A 13278-nucleotide genomic window follows, 5' to 3' on the forward strand; every position below is an offset into this window, starting at 1 on the left:
GTCGTTGTTGGGTTGCATAAATAAACCAGCCACGTTACTGGGAAGAGGTGGAGAGCTCTGGTTTAATCTCTCCCACATGGGAAAAACATGGGTTGCCAGTGCCAATGATAATAAGCAAATGTTCAAACAGGTACCAGTCAAGCGCTGCCAAAATTTCAATGAACCTGATAAATTTTGTCAGTGTGCCCTGAGTGGTTATAATTGTATAATTTAGCTGTCTAAATTAACCCGGCAGGTAAAACGGGCAAAATGTCAATTTAGATAAGCATTGCCTGTCAAACAAGTAAACAACAAAGTTAATTTTCTGTCTGATCTACATCAGATTTTCTTGCCTAATTCACAACTATTCAAGCAATAAATTGTTTTAAGATCCAGAAATAGTTTATGTGTCCTAAATATGTATTATTATGTAAGACTGAGTGCTGAACTTTGTGACAGCCTTATCCATCACTTAAAAGCTTCCATAAAAAACAGGAACAGCGCTAAATTCACAAGAGACAGGGCTCTGGGCACGGCTCGCACACAAATCAAAAGCCTCGTAAAATAACCTGATGTCTGTACACGAGAGGCATAAATAGGGTTAACTTTACTGGCAGGAGAAAAAGGCTCAGCCCTGGACTCCTTGAGACACGCCCCTTATACTGGTCCGAGAGAGTCTGAAAGGCTTAAGAAGGCTACCGCCACCGCTCTGAATGTAGGTTAATGATCAGATACCCAAGCAGAGGACAAGAACAATGAAGCCTTTACTGCTGATTATGGGTTAAAAGGAGGGGGGAGGGAATGAGGGAGGGATTAGAGCAAAGGTTAGGACCTAGGCGTGGGTCTTGTTCTTATTTCCACCGCAGCACCGAGCTCACATGACTGAACCAAACACTGGAGAACTGTTGCTGTTCAAGGAAACGTTGACATCCACAGTGCAGATGAAGGAAAAAAAAAATCTCAAAATTAGCATAATCCTGAAAGTGGCAATAATAGCAGTGTGCTAAATAGTTAACAGAAATGATGTTACATTTTTGTGGAGAAGCATGATTGCTATCCAAACAATAAGCTAACACAATGCACTAACTAGTATTTTAATGCATGTTTTTTGCACAAACTAAACAAATAAAAATGCCTTGTCACCTTTGGACACACTCCCCCCCTCTTTAAAACAGCACCCACCCCATTTCCTTTCAACAGACGACAAGTTGTAAGCAGCATTTAAAGCCCCCGAAGGCAAAAGAGCCACCTACACGACTATAAAACAAAGCACATCTGCAGCTAACAAGGTGTTACAACCACAAGGAATCCCATCCACCGGGTTCCATGTGAGCAACTATCCAGCCGCAGTCTGCGAAACAAACATGGAGGGAAATGTTGTGTCAGTTTTCATTATGACATTCAAGACGTGACTCCATCTACACCTGTCACATCCTATTAGGCTCAACGAGCTGTCGATCCGATCACAAGGCCGACACATGGCTATCCGCGTTGTGCCAAAACCACAGCTTTGCAGAGCCAGAGTAAGCCACAGTGAGTAAAGGTTGACGAGGCATCTTGTCTTCGTATGGGAGGAATACTACTGAGCATGCCACCGTTTTAGCACTTTTGCTGAAAACAGTAAGAGTCAAGCCATGATTCAAAATGACCAAAATTGCTACCGAATATTTTCCTGTCAACTACCTAATCGATTAATTTAGTAGCTTCATGAGGCCTACTTCAACAACACTTCTAAATCTGTCTTTATCTCCACATTATAGTCCTAACGCACAAGAAGAAAGAAAATGCCTGGAGGCAAAAAACTCATTTGTAGCAACCATTTCCAGCCACACTAACAGTTTTTGTGTTGATGTATAAAATACAGTCAGCACTGCATCTGAACCAGCATATAAGCAGCAGCTCTGATATTGATTTGTACTTTAAAGTATTGAATGTAAAAAGTGAGGATCTGTGTGGCTAAAGGACACAATCCCAGTGACAGTTACAGAGTCTTTAACTTCCTTGTCATTTTACAGTACCTGCTTTTCACACTTAAGAGCTTAGGAGGAATTTACAGCAGACAGTTCCTCAATAAGCTAACACTTAACGACGCATTACAGAATACGTATGACTGGTTTAAGTGCACTTAGTGCCTTATTATGATTTCAGATTACCTGTTCTTTTGTGTCTTGATAAGGTGTGTAAACACAAACCTATCTATACCAGTATGTCTCTGGTCTACATATATAGAAAAGAAATTATTTTTGCTTTTTTTTCGCCACTGGCAAACCTGGGCAATGAAACAATAGTGATCAGTAACAATAATAAAACTGCTTGATAGTTTCTCCTAAATGCATTCGATGCAAACCAGCATGAAAGCACAAAATTAAAAAACACCAAAGTTGAGTCTCATGAACAACCTTCAAGCCAACACCCCCTCTTGGCTCATTAACAACTCATCATATCCCTTGATAATGAGAACCCTACGGGTTCTGTGCAGGTCTCCAAAGGCACGGAGGTCTGTGGCCACCTAGACCTCTCATCACTCCTGTCCACACCCACAGAACTCCCCTGGTGGAGGTCCCAGCCAGTGGGGACCGTGGGTTAACCTTGCAAGAGGAGCTTCAGGGTCTAAACACACCAACAAACCTGCAGTCCCACCACCTCCACCTGTGTGACACACTCCTGTCAGCCTGCTTTGAGAGTTGATAGATTTAATGTCAGGGTGCAAACAGGTGCAGGGTCTGGTGATACCTGATCTGGCATAAAGGTGAGCTCACTCCTTTATCCATACTTATTTTTATGTATATGTTTTAATGTATGTATCTGTGTGTTGCTTTCGTTGTCGGACTGCTATCATTAAATGTATTATCTACATACCTAAATAAATTAGCTAAAGTGGTTTATGACGTCGTTTGATTCCAATTAAGCCTTTTTTTCCCCCTGGACTGTATAAAAAAAAACAAAAAAACAGTCCAACTATCAATAATTATCAGTAGTTTTCAGCTATATCGCATAGCCCTAGCTATTAGTCAGCAAATCATGCATTGAAATAACTGTTGGCAGCACTGGGATGTCTTTAATGTGTGTAGGCAGAAGACATCCAATTGTTGAGTAAACGTTGCCACTAAGGGCTGGTAACTGAGTTCTCACTATTTGGATGTGTTTTAAAGTCTTTGCTGCAGGGGAGGGAGATGGCCAGAAACATAGACGTTTAGAAAATATAGTTGGGAATCAAATAGTCTAACATTATGCAAAATGTAAAAGCATTCACAGCAGTGCTAAATGATTCATCACCATCAAATGCGTATGTAGATGTAAATACATATGTCACAGTAATGTCACCCGAGTGTGCCATCATCTTTTCACTACTGCTGCATTTGAATGCAGTCGTGCAGGAATGATAATGTAAACAACAGCTGACAGATACTTTAGAGCTAGCTAAGGTATGTTAACGTTACACAGGACACTGAGTCATTTTAACTCCTTTACATTCATTTGCAGAGGTTGTTCAAAATCAGTTTCCATGCTATTTGATCTTTGCTGTAATTATATTCAAAAATATATGCTAATTTTAACCGAATGCATAACTGGAGTAGGTCAATTGTAGACCTATTTGAATTCCTCTAAACTGTGTCATAATATTAAAAAAGAGCCCCACTTGAATATGCTGGTTTTTTTTATTCGTTTGTTCTTCAGTTATTTAATGTTTGTTTCTAATTCTTAAGTTTTAGTGTCTACAAAAGCACTTTCAAAATGTGTATGAATTGTGCTGCATAAACAAAGTGGCCTTGCCTTACTAAAACATATGTACTTTAATATTACATTCAATTCAGCAAAAACAACGTTGCATTGTTAAATGTCTTATTCTCAAATTCATCTTTTATGTAAGCAGTCATTTTGTTAGAGTATACTATAGGTCCCTTCCTAGATAACTTATGCAAAGAATCTGAGAATGGCCATGCCGTTGCTGCTTATTCTTAAGCATATTTAAATGTAAACAGACAGACGTGCACAGTGGAAGCGACTACTGTCAATGAATAATCTAGTTTGATCACAAAAAGGTTCAGGGTCACCTTAATGGCATGTTTAATTCCACAATCAAGCGGCATACACAGATATCGTCCTGTGAATGAAAATCTCATTAACCTATTTTACAGCAGGAGGGTCCTCGGCCTTCCAAAAGCATGGTCACAAACAGCGCCAGCGTAAACAGGATATGACCGCTTTCTTTGGCATCAGTAAAGTGAAAGCAGCCCAGCAACGAAGAATGCAAACCACACGCCCATTGTCAAATCGCCTTTTTCCACCCTAAACTATCAGCACACACTGTTATCTCCCTTGCCGCTCATTCATAAAAGGAAACTTTAAGGATTCATTAATAATTAAAAGCCGACAACGCTGGAATATTACAACCCAGCTTTTCCTTCCGTCTGTGTCGTCATCCTGTATTCAGAGTCCTGCAGAGAAGGTCACAGGCTCTCAAATTGTCTGTCTTTAAAAGAACATAGTGGATTATCTAGCCGTTACACACCGAGATACTGCACTCAACGTACCAAACAAAAACAACGTTCTGCACACATTCAGCTGCTGGCAAAGGCCAGCACATGTTGTGTAATCAGGAGGCTCCACCCTCTTCACACGTACACACACACACACACACACACACGCACACACACACACACTTGCTGGGCCTCTCGAAGACGCAGAGACTCGGCTGATGGAGCCAACTGCAGATAGGCTCTGGCCTGGCTAGAGGCATTTCATATCATAAGCAGCACCAGTGCTTTCACAGTCTCGTCTGAACGGCAACACAATAAACGCAGTCGACAACTTGAAGTGAAAGTGATAGAGAGCAGAATTTTAAGCTGCCTGGAAGAGAGGGAACAGATGATTTCTGCCTTTGGCGCTTTCTGTTTTTCCACTTATTACAACCTTTTCGGATTTCAGTCTACCTTCTGGGCTGATGTACCTTCAACAAGGACCAACTTACAAGGACAGACGAGCTACGCCAGCCTCAATAACCATTAATGGCAATTTAAACAATACTAAACAGGCACGGCTTTCACTTTACTGACAAGGAGAGAGTGAAATAAAGACAATGACCGTTTTGGGGGGTTTCCCTGAAGATATAGCCCTGGCGTGATCACTCAAAACAAAAAAAGAGGAACTGCTTCCAGAGCGTTTACTGAGTAAACTAGCTTCAATAGAGACTGAATTCTGACCTGCCTTGCGTTATTGATGAAACGCTGCTTGATGACTTAAAGCAGACAAAATACAAGTCTAAATATATCACAGCCAACTACGGTACGACTCTCACGAGAAAGGTCTTGTGGACAAAGAGCCTCACCTTTAGGAGCCACGAAGACCTCTCACTGGAAAAGGCCTAAACATTCAGGAGGCTGAAGCTCCCCTTGAAAGAATTTTTCCTTATTCCACCATTTTAGACCTTTATTTCTTGCCGCTCAGACAGAACAATGACAGCTAAATTGTGTAAGACTTTCTTTTCCATTTCACTGATCTGCATTTATACCCCACCACCTCTGCCTCGTTGTGAAGGTCACTCCTCTACACTGCCACCTCTTATTTTCCTTTTCTTAAATTACTTAACATACCAGTCTGAAAACGCACGATGCACAAAGCTTTTGACAAGGACACATCAATAAGTTCGTAAAGTATGCAAAGAATTATAGAAATACTACAAAATGGTGCCGCATTGTAAACAAAACAAATGACTAAAAACGAGTTATGTGTTATCCATCTTATGAAAGCTAAATCCAAATCACACCCAAAGCAGCACACTGTAGGGAGGGAATACAGTATGTCCTTACATAATTGTTCCTGCATTACAGCACCTTGGTCAATACCCTATTCTCTAAGAGGCTTATAGTCCGTCTGGAAAGGCTATAGTATATGGAAGCCATAGTATGGTTCCCCCGCCACACATTCACCAAGTCCTTCCTGTGCTTCAGTTTACTAAGCTAGGAAATCTTGGAAAGGTTTAAAAATAATTTAGCAGAATTTGCAAGAGTGGCCGGGCATTGGGTCGTAAAGACTGTGTTAATGGTATACACTTCAAATCAAACTGTCCATTATTGGCCTCTTGTGGCTGATTTTCTTTGCATGCGTATGCACTGCTTTTAGTGTACCCTCTCCTCCCTCTCTCTGCGCTTGTATGAAGGTTTTCCTGGACTGCACGTGTAAAACTGATGTGACTGCAGATCCTCCCTCATCAGATTTTCATGATCTGGCAGAAATTGGAAGAAAAATCAGACTTTCTTTTTTTTTTTTGGAGAATCCAGACCTGTCACTCAATGCGTCCGGGTGTGATCGGAGGATGAATGCTGCCATTTAATGTTGCCAAGACAAGCAGAGAGAATAATATTTCAGACTGACCAAATCTTCCCCATGGTGAATGTCAAAAAGACTTTCAGATCAGCACCACAGCAGGACTGCAACAAACAACTATGAGGCTAATTACTTTAAAACTACATCAAGTACGATTATAATGTCAAGAGCACAAATACTAATCTGACAAGCAGCTAAAAACTAAACTGTAAATATTTTGACCTTTGGCTTTCGATGGATGGGTTATCTGTCAATCAAGTAACTACACGGTGAATTACTCGTTTCTGCACTGCACCACTAAAAATTATACAGCATCGTAGCACATCTTATTACCGAGAAACACGAATCAATACACAGTGGGGTCACATCTGAGTAGCTGTTTAACACGCTGATACTGGCGAGATCCTTCCATCAAAGGAAATGTTCCTGGTTTCTCTAAAGAGTCAAACCAGCAAGTGACAGGACTGTGCTACAACGTGTGACACACCGTGCACAGGCTATGCGGACAAGCAATACAAACAAATCTATTGTCTGAGATAAGGAGGATAGGTAATAGTGAAAGAAAAAGCTCTGGAGGAGCAGCAAAAACAAGCTCGAAATGAGTCAGTCGAGAAAACCCCGGCGAGAAACGATGAGGAAAGAGGAAATTAGAATATCCAAAGCCAATTCTGACAGAAATATGGGACTCTTGGAGAACATTATTTTGTTGTGGGCTGGATTTCAAATACAAGACTTGCCAACTGGTTTGTGAAATTGACAGTCTTGAAGGTAAAGGTCAACCAATATTTTGTCCAGTGACTGTTCCCCCTATATAAGTAGTGTGCATGGAAATGTGATGACATTAGTCAGTTGATTATCATAATTAAAGGCAGGTACTTTAAAAATCATCTTTAGCAGTAGTCACGTACCATGAGTTTATACACGGTAATATCACTATAGAATACAACAGCTATTAAACGTGACAGGGTCCTACAGGCAATATAGAGCAAGAGAAAATACATAAATGTCAGATTGTAAGCTTTAGAAAGTTACAGACATCAGTGTCCTATACAACTAAGCAATTAAGAGTTTTAAATGCAAACAAATGTTTGTGGTACCTACCGAAGGTACATCACCAGTGCCAAAATGATAAGATTTTTTTTCAAAATAGACATTTTTGCTGATCAAATGTTAAAAAATAACAAGAAAATGCACACATAACTGTCAAAGACAGAACAAGACCCACTGCCTCTACTATATGTGGTGCAATCATGCATACTGTTGTGCATAATGACCCTCCAAAGGCCCCTTTCCGAGCCAGGAAAATGCCTGGCAATACATTTAAACACATTACAACAATGTAACGCAATCCATTACAATGATCCTGTAATAAATGCGATCTTTGTGAAAGAGATGTTAGTTCACCCTCTTAATGCAACACAACAGCCATGTGTCATTTGACATGTGTCTTTGACGAGAACAAAGGGGGATGTGCCATACTGATGTGTGGCGTGTCTAGGACTAAACAACTTAAGTGGCGGTTTCAACAAAAGCAGAACACTTGGAGGAAAATGGTGGTTATTATAAAGCTTTTGTGTTGCACTGCATTACATTGAACAGGTGTTTCGACTTTTCTGATCAGTCAGCGAGTGTGTACATTTTACTACTATAGCATTTGTACATAAACGTAATAGCATAGATAGATATAGAATACATGAAACTATATTCCTCAGCTGTTTTACTCGATAAAATTGCTAGCAATAAGGAAAACATCTCTCATTTTTCTTTTGTAGCAAATCAAGACTTGCATGTAGTGCTGAGGTTGTTCGTTGTTAGGATCATCATCTAAATCAGAATTGAAAAAGCTGCCAATTTAATGAATAAAAGCAATTGTGTGCCCTATCTATTATGCAAATTTGCCATCCAATATCAGTCACTGTCATGTACTTTGTTTGATCTGTGTCAAATATTCTGAATCGGCAGATTGAACTGCATGAAATAAAACAAATTCAGAGGAACTACAGACGACAAAAGGCTACACTTTGGCTTCAACAGCACAACAAAAAAAAGATGCCAGAGTACCAATAACGCAATGCAAGAAACATTATGGTAATGCAAAATCAATTATTTGTCCACCCAGTATTCTCACAACCTTTACCACTGTGGGAGGTCTCATTCATTCCCAGCCAAATCACCATCTGATGCCTCCTCAGTTGCCAGTAGAGCACTGAGATATCAGCACAAACTCATTATGGTCACCAAAAGGATACCTACTGAGAACAACCCAAAGAACACGCTCGGCAAAGAGGGTGAATCTGATTACGCTCGTACGCTAACGAAAAGCCTGCTAATCCCTCCATGTACAATTAACTACAAAATGGCAAAGAAGACTATCAACCCTGGGACGGGCGCAATGCTTACACCTGAAGCACCCCTATCGTAACGAGAAAATAATAAGTTCTATTCATAAAAATCTGTCAAGAGTTTCTAAACAGCCAGGGCTATGATTAACACTTATGGTTATTAAAAAATTAAAAGTAGGCAAACCAGTGAAAAACGGATTAACTATCTCGCACTTGAACAAATATATGTATGACTATATTATGCCAAATAAATTAAAGTTAATTGCTTATAACCTTTGAGGAATTGATGAGACAACATAAACTGAAGCCTAAATCTCCTCAAATGCTTAAATTGCTGTTAAGTTGTGGATACACATCAAATTAACAAGATCACTTGTAAAGCACTTTGTAATCGTACTACAAAGGCATTTCATTATCGGGGGTCACATTTAATGGGTAGTAGCTACTGTGTACTTTGGATTAGTAATGTCAAAACATGTGTCATGGAGGACTGGAAGTACTCTTTTTGTCATTCAACCCCAAGTACAGCCCCACGTAGAATTTTATAGATTAGTTCCTTACCTCCGTTTTAAGGTGTGTTGATGTGTGAAATGACTAAGTGTTGCTATTCATTTGAACTGAATGAATAATATGCAAAACCCTTTCTCTTCCATAGCATTTTGTTTGACAACCCTGCCTGGAAGCATTTTAAAAATAGGTTATGTAAAATTGTAAGAATGAGGTACCTAATAAGAAGACAACAGAATGACAGATGCTTCCATCAAGTCTTCACACAATGCGATGAGTTTATCAGAAAGGGACAAATATTATCTGGCTTTGGTGACGGTTAACTTTCACTACCAAGTATCTGGAAGACTGGTCATGATGAGACCCTATGTCGCAGAACATTTTGAGCAACTGCCACTAAAATGGGACGTGAGGACTATGTGTTTTGAATTTTTTCCCATCTTGCAATTTTATTTTTCATATAAACCCTAAGCAGCTTCTTAAGATCACTTCGATGATGAAATAATCATCAAGTGATTGTGGCATATTTTCCAATGTTTTGTTGACATTAGCCGTTTCCCTCTTGAGAGTAATTATGGTGTAATCCTAAGTAGCGTTGAGAAGCAGAAAGTCAAACTGCTCTCTTTATGATCGCTAATTGCCATTATTTATACGATAAATGAAAAATGGCTATGTTGAGAGTGAAAAACAATTATTTTGCAAACACAACAACAAAAGGAATGAACATGGCTACCTTCTTTTATCCAACTACACCAGCAGTAGCACACATTTAAGCTTCCTCTGCCTTACAGGAGACACGAAACACATTTTGCATTTGATGCTGCTGTTTTGAGAATAGTAACAAATGTACTGCATGTTTGCTAATTACTTCATTGTTCATATTGTATTAAATGTAGTATAATCCTTTAAAACCAATAGCCCATAATGATACACGTTTGAGATAAATAGCATTTAAAATACTACAATTTGCTGCTTCTTGCTTTATTAAGCTACATTCAAAAGTGTATATGTCCTTCTATGCAACACGGATCTTTAACTTGATGTATTTTAGATTTCAGGTTGACGTTTGGTTTGTCGCTGCACAGACAGCCAGCCATCTAAAAACAGGCAGCTTTTGTATCAGGCAACACACCCCCAAGATGTCACAGTCACTGGCTGGGAGGCGCAAGCTCCTGGTTATTCAAGCTATGCTAGTTCCTTGTGTGCTTTAGGAAATTATAACTATATTTCACGCTCGACTTGATGGCTTATTTCTTATCCTCGAAACTGTGCTGGTTGTAAATAAACGGTGGCGTTGGCTCGATGGTTGCAGACAACACCACCCACCTCACGGCAGCGTTATGTCGCTCGTGCTTTCCTTCAAACACACGGCAATGTTTGTGAGCGCTAAAATGTTCCAACTTGGTTCTGGATAGTAAACAAAATGAGCTGGGTTTCGGTTAATGTTACCCGCTGAGGTGCGTTCGGCGGCTGTGTAAAGTGTTGCGGCTAACATACGGCGAATTCAAGTTGGCGATTTAAAGGCAATAATCAACACGAGAGCAGAGCACAGGCTGAGACAAAAGCCCACTGCAGCCCCTTCACTGCCCTCACAACGTTCCCCCTCCCCAGCGCTTAATCTAAGCTAGCTAGCAAGCTCCGTTTACCAGCCCTAACACAGCCGCGCTGCCTGGCTGGCTGGCTTGGCTGAGGCTAACCCAGCTCACCCTGCTTTCGTCCCGACATTTTCCTATCTGTGCGCTCCGTGCGCTCGCTTTCAAAAGCAGCGACTTCATTAGCGGCGCTTGAATTTTTTCCACTTCGCGGAGGGAAAGTGCTCAATGTGTGTAACGCACGTGGCACACAACTATACCAAGCCCACGCAAACACATAACATTGCATTTTCGCACGCAGTTTACGTCAAGTTAGCTTAACATTAGCCTACTCGCTGTACCAACTTAGCCAGATGGCTAACTGGGATTTTTTTTTTTACCCCATCATGATCCGAGGAGGCAACAAATCTCGTTTTGCGCTTACCTTTAAACCGGGTCACACGTTCCCTCCGACTCATTCGGGTTCCGCTATATGTGAATATTGCGCAATATTAACAGTTATTTCCTAAATATTGGACGTTAACCGTAGCCTACGGCTGTGTGACGTTCATCGCTGGTTTTGAAAACATCGCAGCCGTTCGTCGCTCAGAGCTCCTCTCCGAGAAAAGCCTAGCAAAACATGCAAGCGGCGCTGCCATTGGTCCGCCGCAGTCATGTGACCGCCCGAGCCCCACCGAGCTTATAAGGTCTCCGTCTGCTGGATAGCCTGTAGATGGGTATGTGTCACACGATTTAACTCTTATTTAATCGACGCTGTGAGTAAACCCGCACCGTTAATGTTTAGTATAATCTTTGTGTGTCTGCTGGCGGCGTGTGTGGCGCGTTTAGGGGCTTTTTAGCGTGTGAATTTGGACCGAGAGGATCGGAGAGGGAGAACGGGAACGGCCGCTTGACGTCATCTTTTCCGCTGCTGTGTTGCGGTCAGTGGGAACTTTCTCGAAGATCGCGGCTGAGGCGAAAACGGGGAATGGCGGCCGGTTTTTACACCGTGAGCACAGCTACACGGTTTGGGCGCAGCTCCGTTAATAAACCGATCGCTTTAATTCGCCCCCCTCTCCTTTCAAGCCCGCCAATTCTTTGCAAACGAGCCAGCTTTGAATTTGGTTGCGCAGTGGCATTTGCATCATGGCGGACGCTGTGCGCATGCGTCACGGTGCATAACATTATGGTTGCAGAGCAGGGTTGAAAGTGGGGGAGGGGCACCGGCTAGACACGAAAACGCCACCGGGGCGGGATGGAGATGAAATGACAGGAGCAGTTGTAGGAAGGGGGTTGTGTAGTCGGAGGCCAGAGGCGTTGTTAGGATCTTGACACACTGGGGGCTCAGCACAGCCCAGAAATATTCAGATCTTAACCTGATAATTGCACCATATCCAAGTTATTTCAGAGAAACATGCAATAACAATTTTTCTACACATACAAAAATCTGTGCAATATCAGTATTTTTCTACTTGCAGACAAATCTCTGCTAAATAGATACAAATCTGTCCAATATAAATAGTTATTTAGCAGTAGTTTTACTTATGAAGGATGCAGTGCAATATTGTTATGCCCACATCCTGAGGAATTTCAGATCTTGTCCTAAACATTGCACCATTTTCATGTTATTTCACTGTAACATGAAACATAATTGTTTCTACAGCTACAAGAATCAGTAAACCATCAGTGCTTTTCTGCTTACGGACAAATCTGTGCAATATAAATACTTCTCTATCAGTACTTTTACTTATGAAAGATTCTGTGCAATATTGTTATTCCCACATCCAGAGGAATTTCAGATCTTAACCTGATATTTGCACCATTTTCCAGTTATTTCAGAGTAACATGCAATGACCATTTTTTCAGCACATAAAGTGATCTGTGCAATATCAGTATTTTTCTACTTATGAACTAATCTGAGCAATATAGTGCATTTCTGCGCAATTTGGACAATCTGAACTGGCACGTATGGGTATTTTTTGTTTATTTCTATTTTTCTACTGCTATTTCTTAAATGTTCGTACTATCCCCTGCTGCTTTATCAATGCAAATTTCCCTGCTATGGGATTAATAAAGGGTTATCGTATAAAAAGTGTGAGATAGTGTGCTCTAGGCAAAGTGAGGCCATCCCGCTTTCTTTTCTATTCTCTGAAGCATGTTTTGCATAGGGCTGAACAGTCGATTACAAATGCAATGCACTTTGAAACAATGCAATATCAAATCACCAAGGCTGCAGCTTAGAACTCCTTCATTTTCATTGCAGTGTACAATGAAATTAGGCAACAGTAGTGTCAGGGCATTTACACACTCAGAAAACAGGTTTTATTTAGGGTACAATAAGAACTGTGCAAATATGAACTGTAGTTCTATCAAATTTAGTAAAAATAGTATGTACATGTGTAATATATGAAAACAGTCAAAGTTATTGTATAGGATATTTGGTATGCAGCATGTCTGACCCACAGTTTGAACAGCTGTGTCATAAACAAACAACAGTTGTTGGTTTTTTTTTAATACAGGAAAAATGTTCAAATGTACAATATAAAAATATA

The 13278-nt window shown here is 40.6% G+C and overlaps 1 protein-coding gene across 2 annotated transcripts in view; it reads right to left on the reverse strand.

Annotated features, from left to right (window-relative positions):
• Positions 1-11345, reverse strand: part of ankrd12 (ankyrin repeat domain 12) — a 39281-nt gene extending 27936 nt beyond the window's left edge. For both annotated transcript variants that reach the window (XM_008302524.1, XM_008302523.1), the window contains exon 1: positions 11172-11345. The gene's annotated coding sequence lies outside the window, so the exon portion shown is untranslated. The remainder of the gene's footprint in view (positions 1-11171) is intronic.
• Between the last annotated feature and the right edge of the window lie 1933 nt (positions 11346-13278).

Source organism: Stegastes partitus, unplaced genomic scaffold (assembly GCF_000690725.1).
Source record: "Stegastes partitus isolate 25-593 unplaced genomic scaffold, Stegastes_partitus-1.0.2 Scaffold1827, whole genome shotgun sequence".
NCBI classification, from domain to species: domain Eukaryota; kingdom Metazoa; phylum Chordata; class Actinopteri; family Pomacentridae; genus Stegastes; species Stegastes partitus.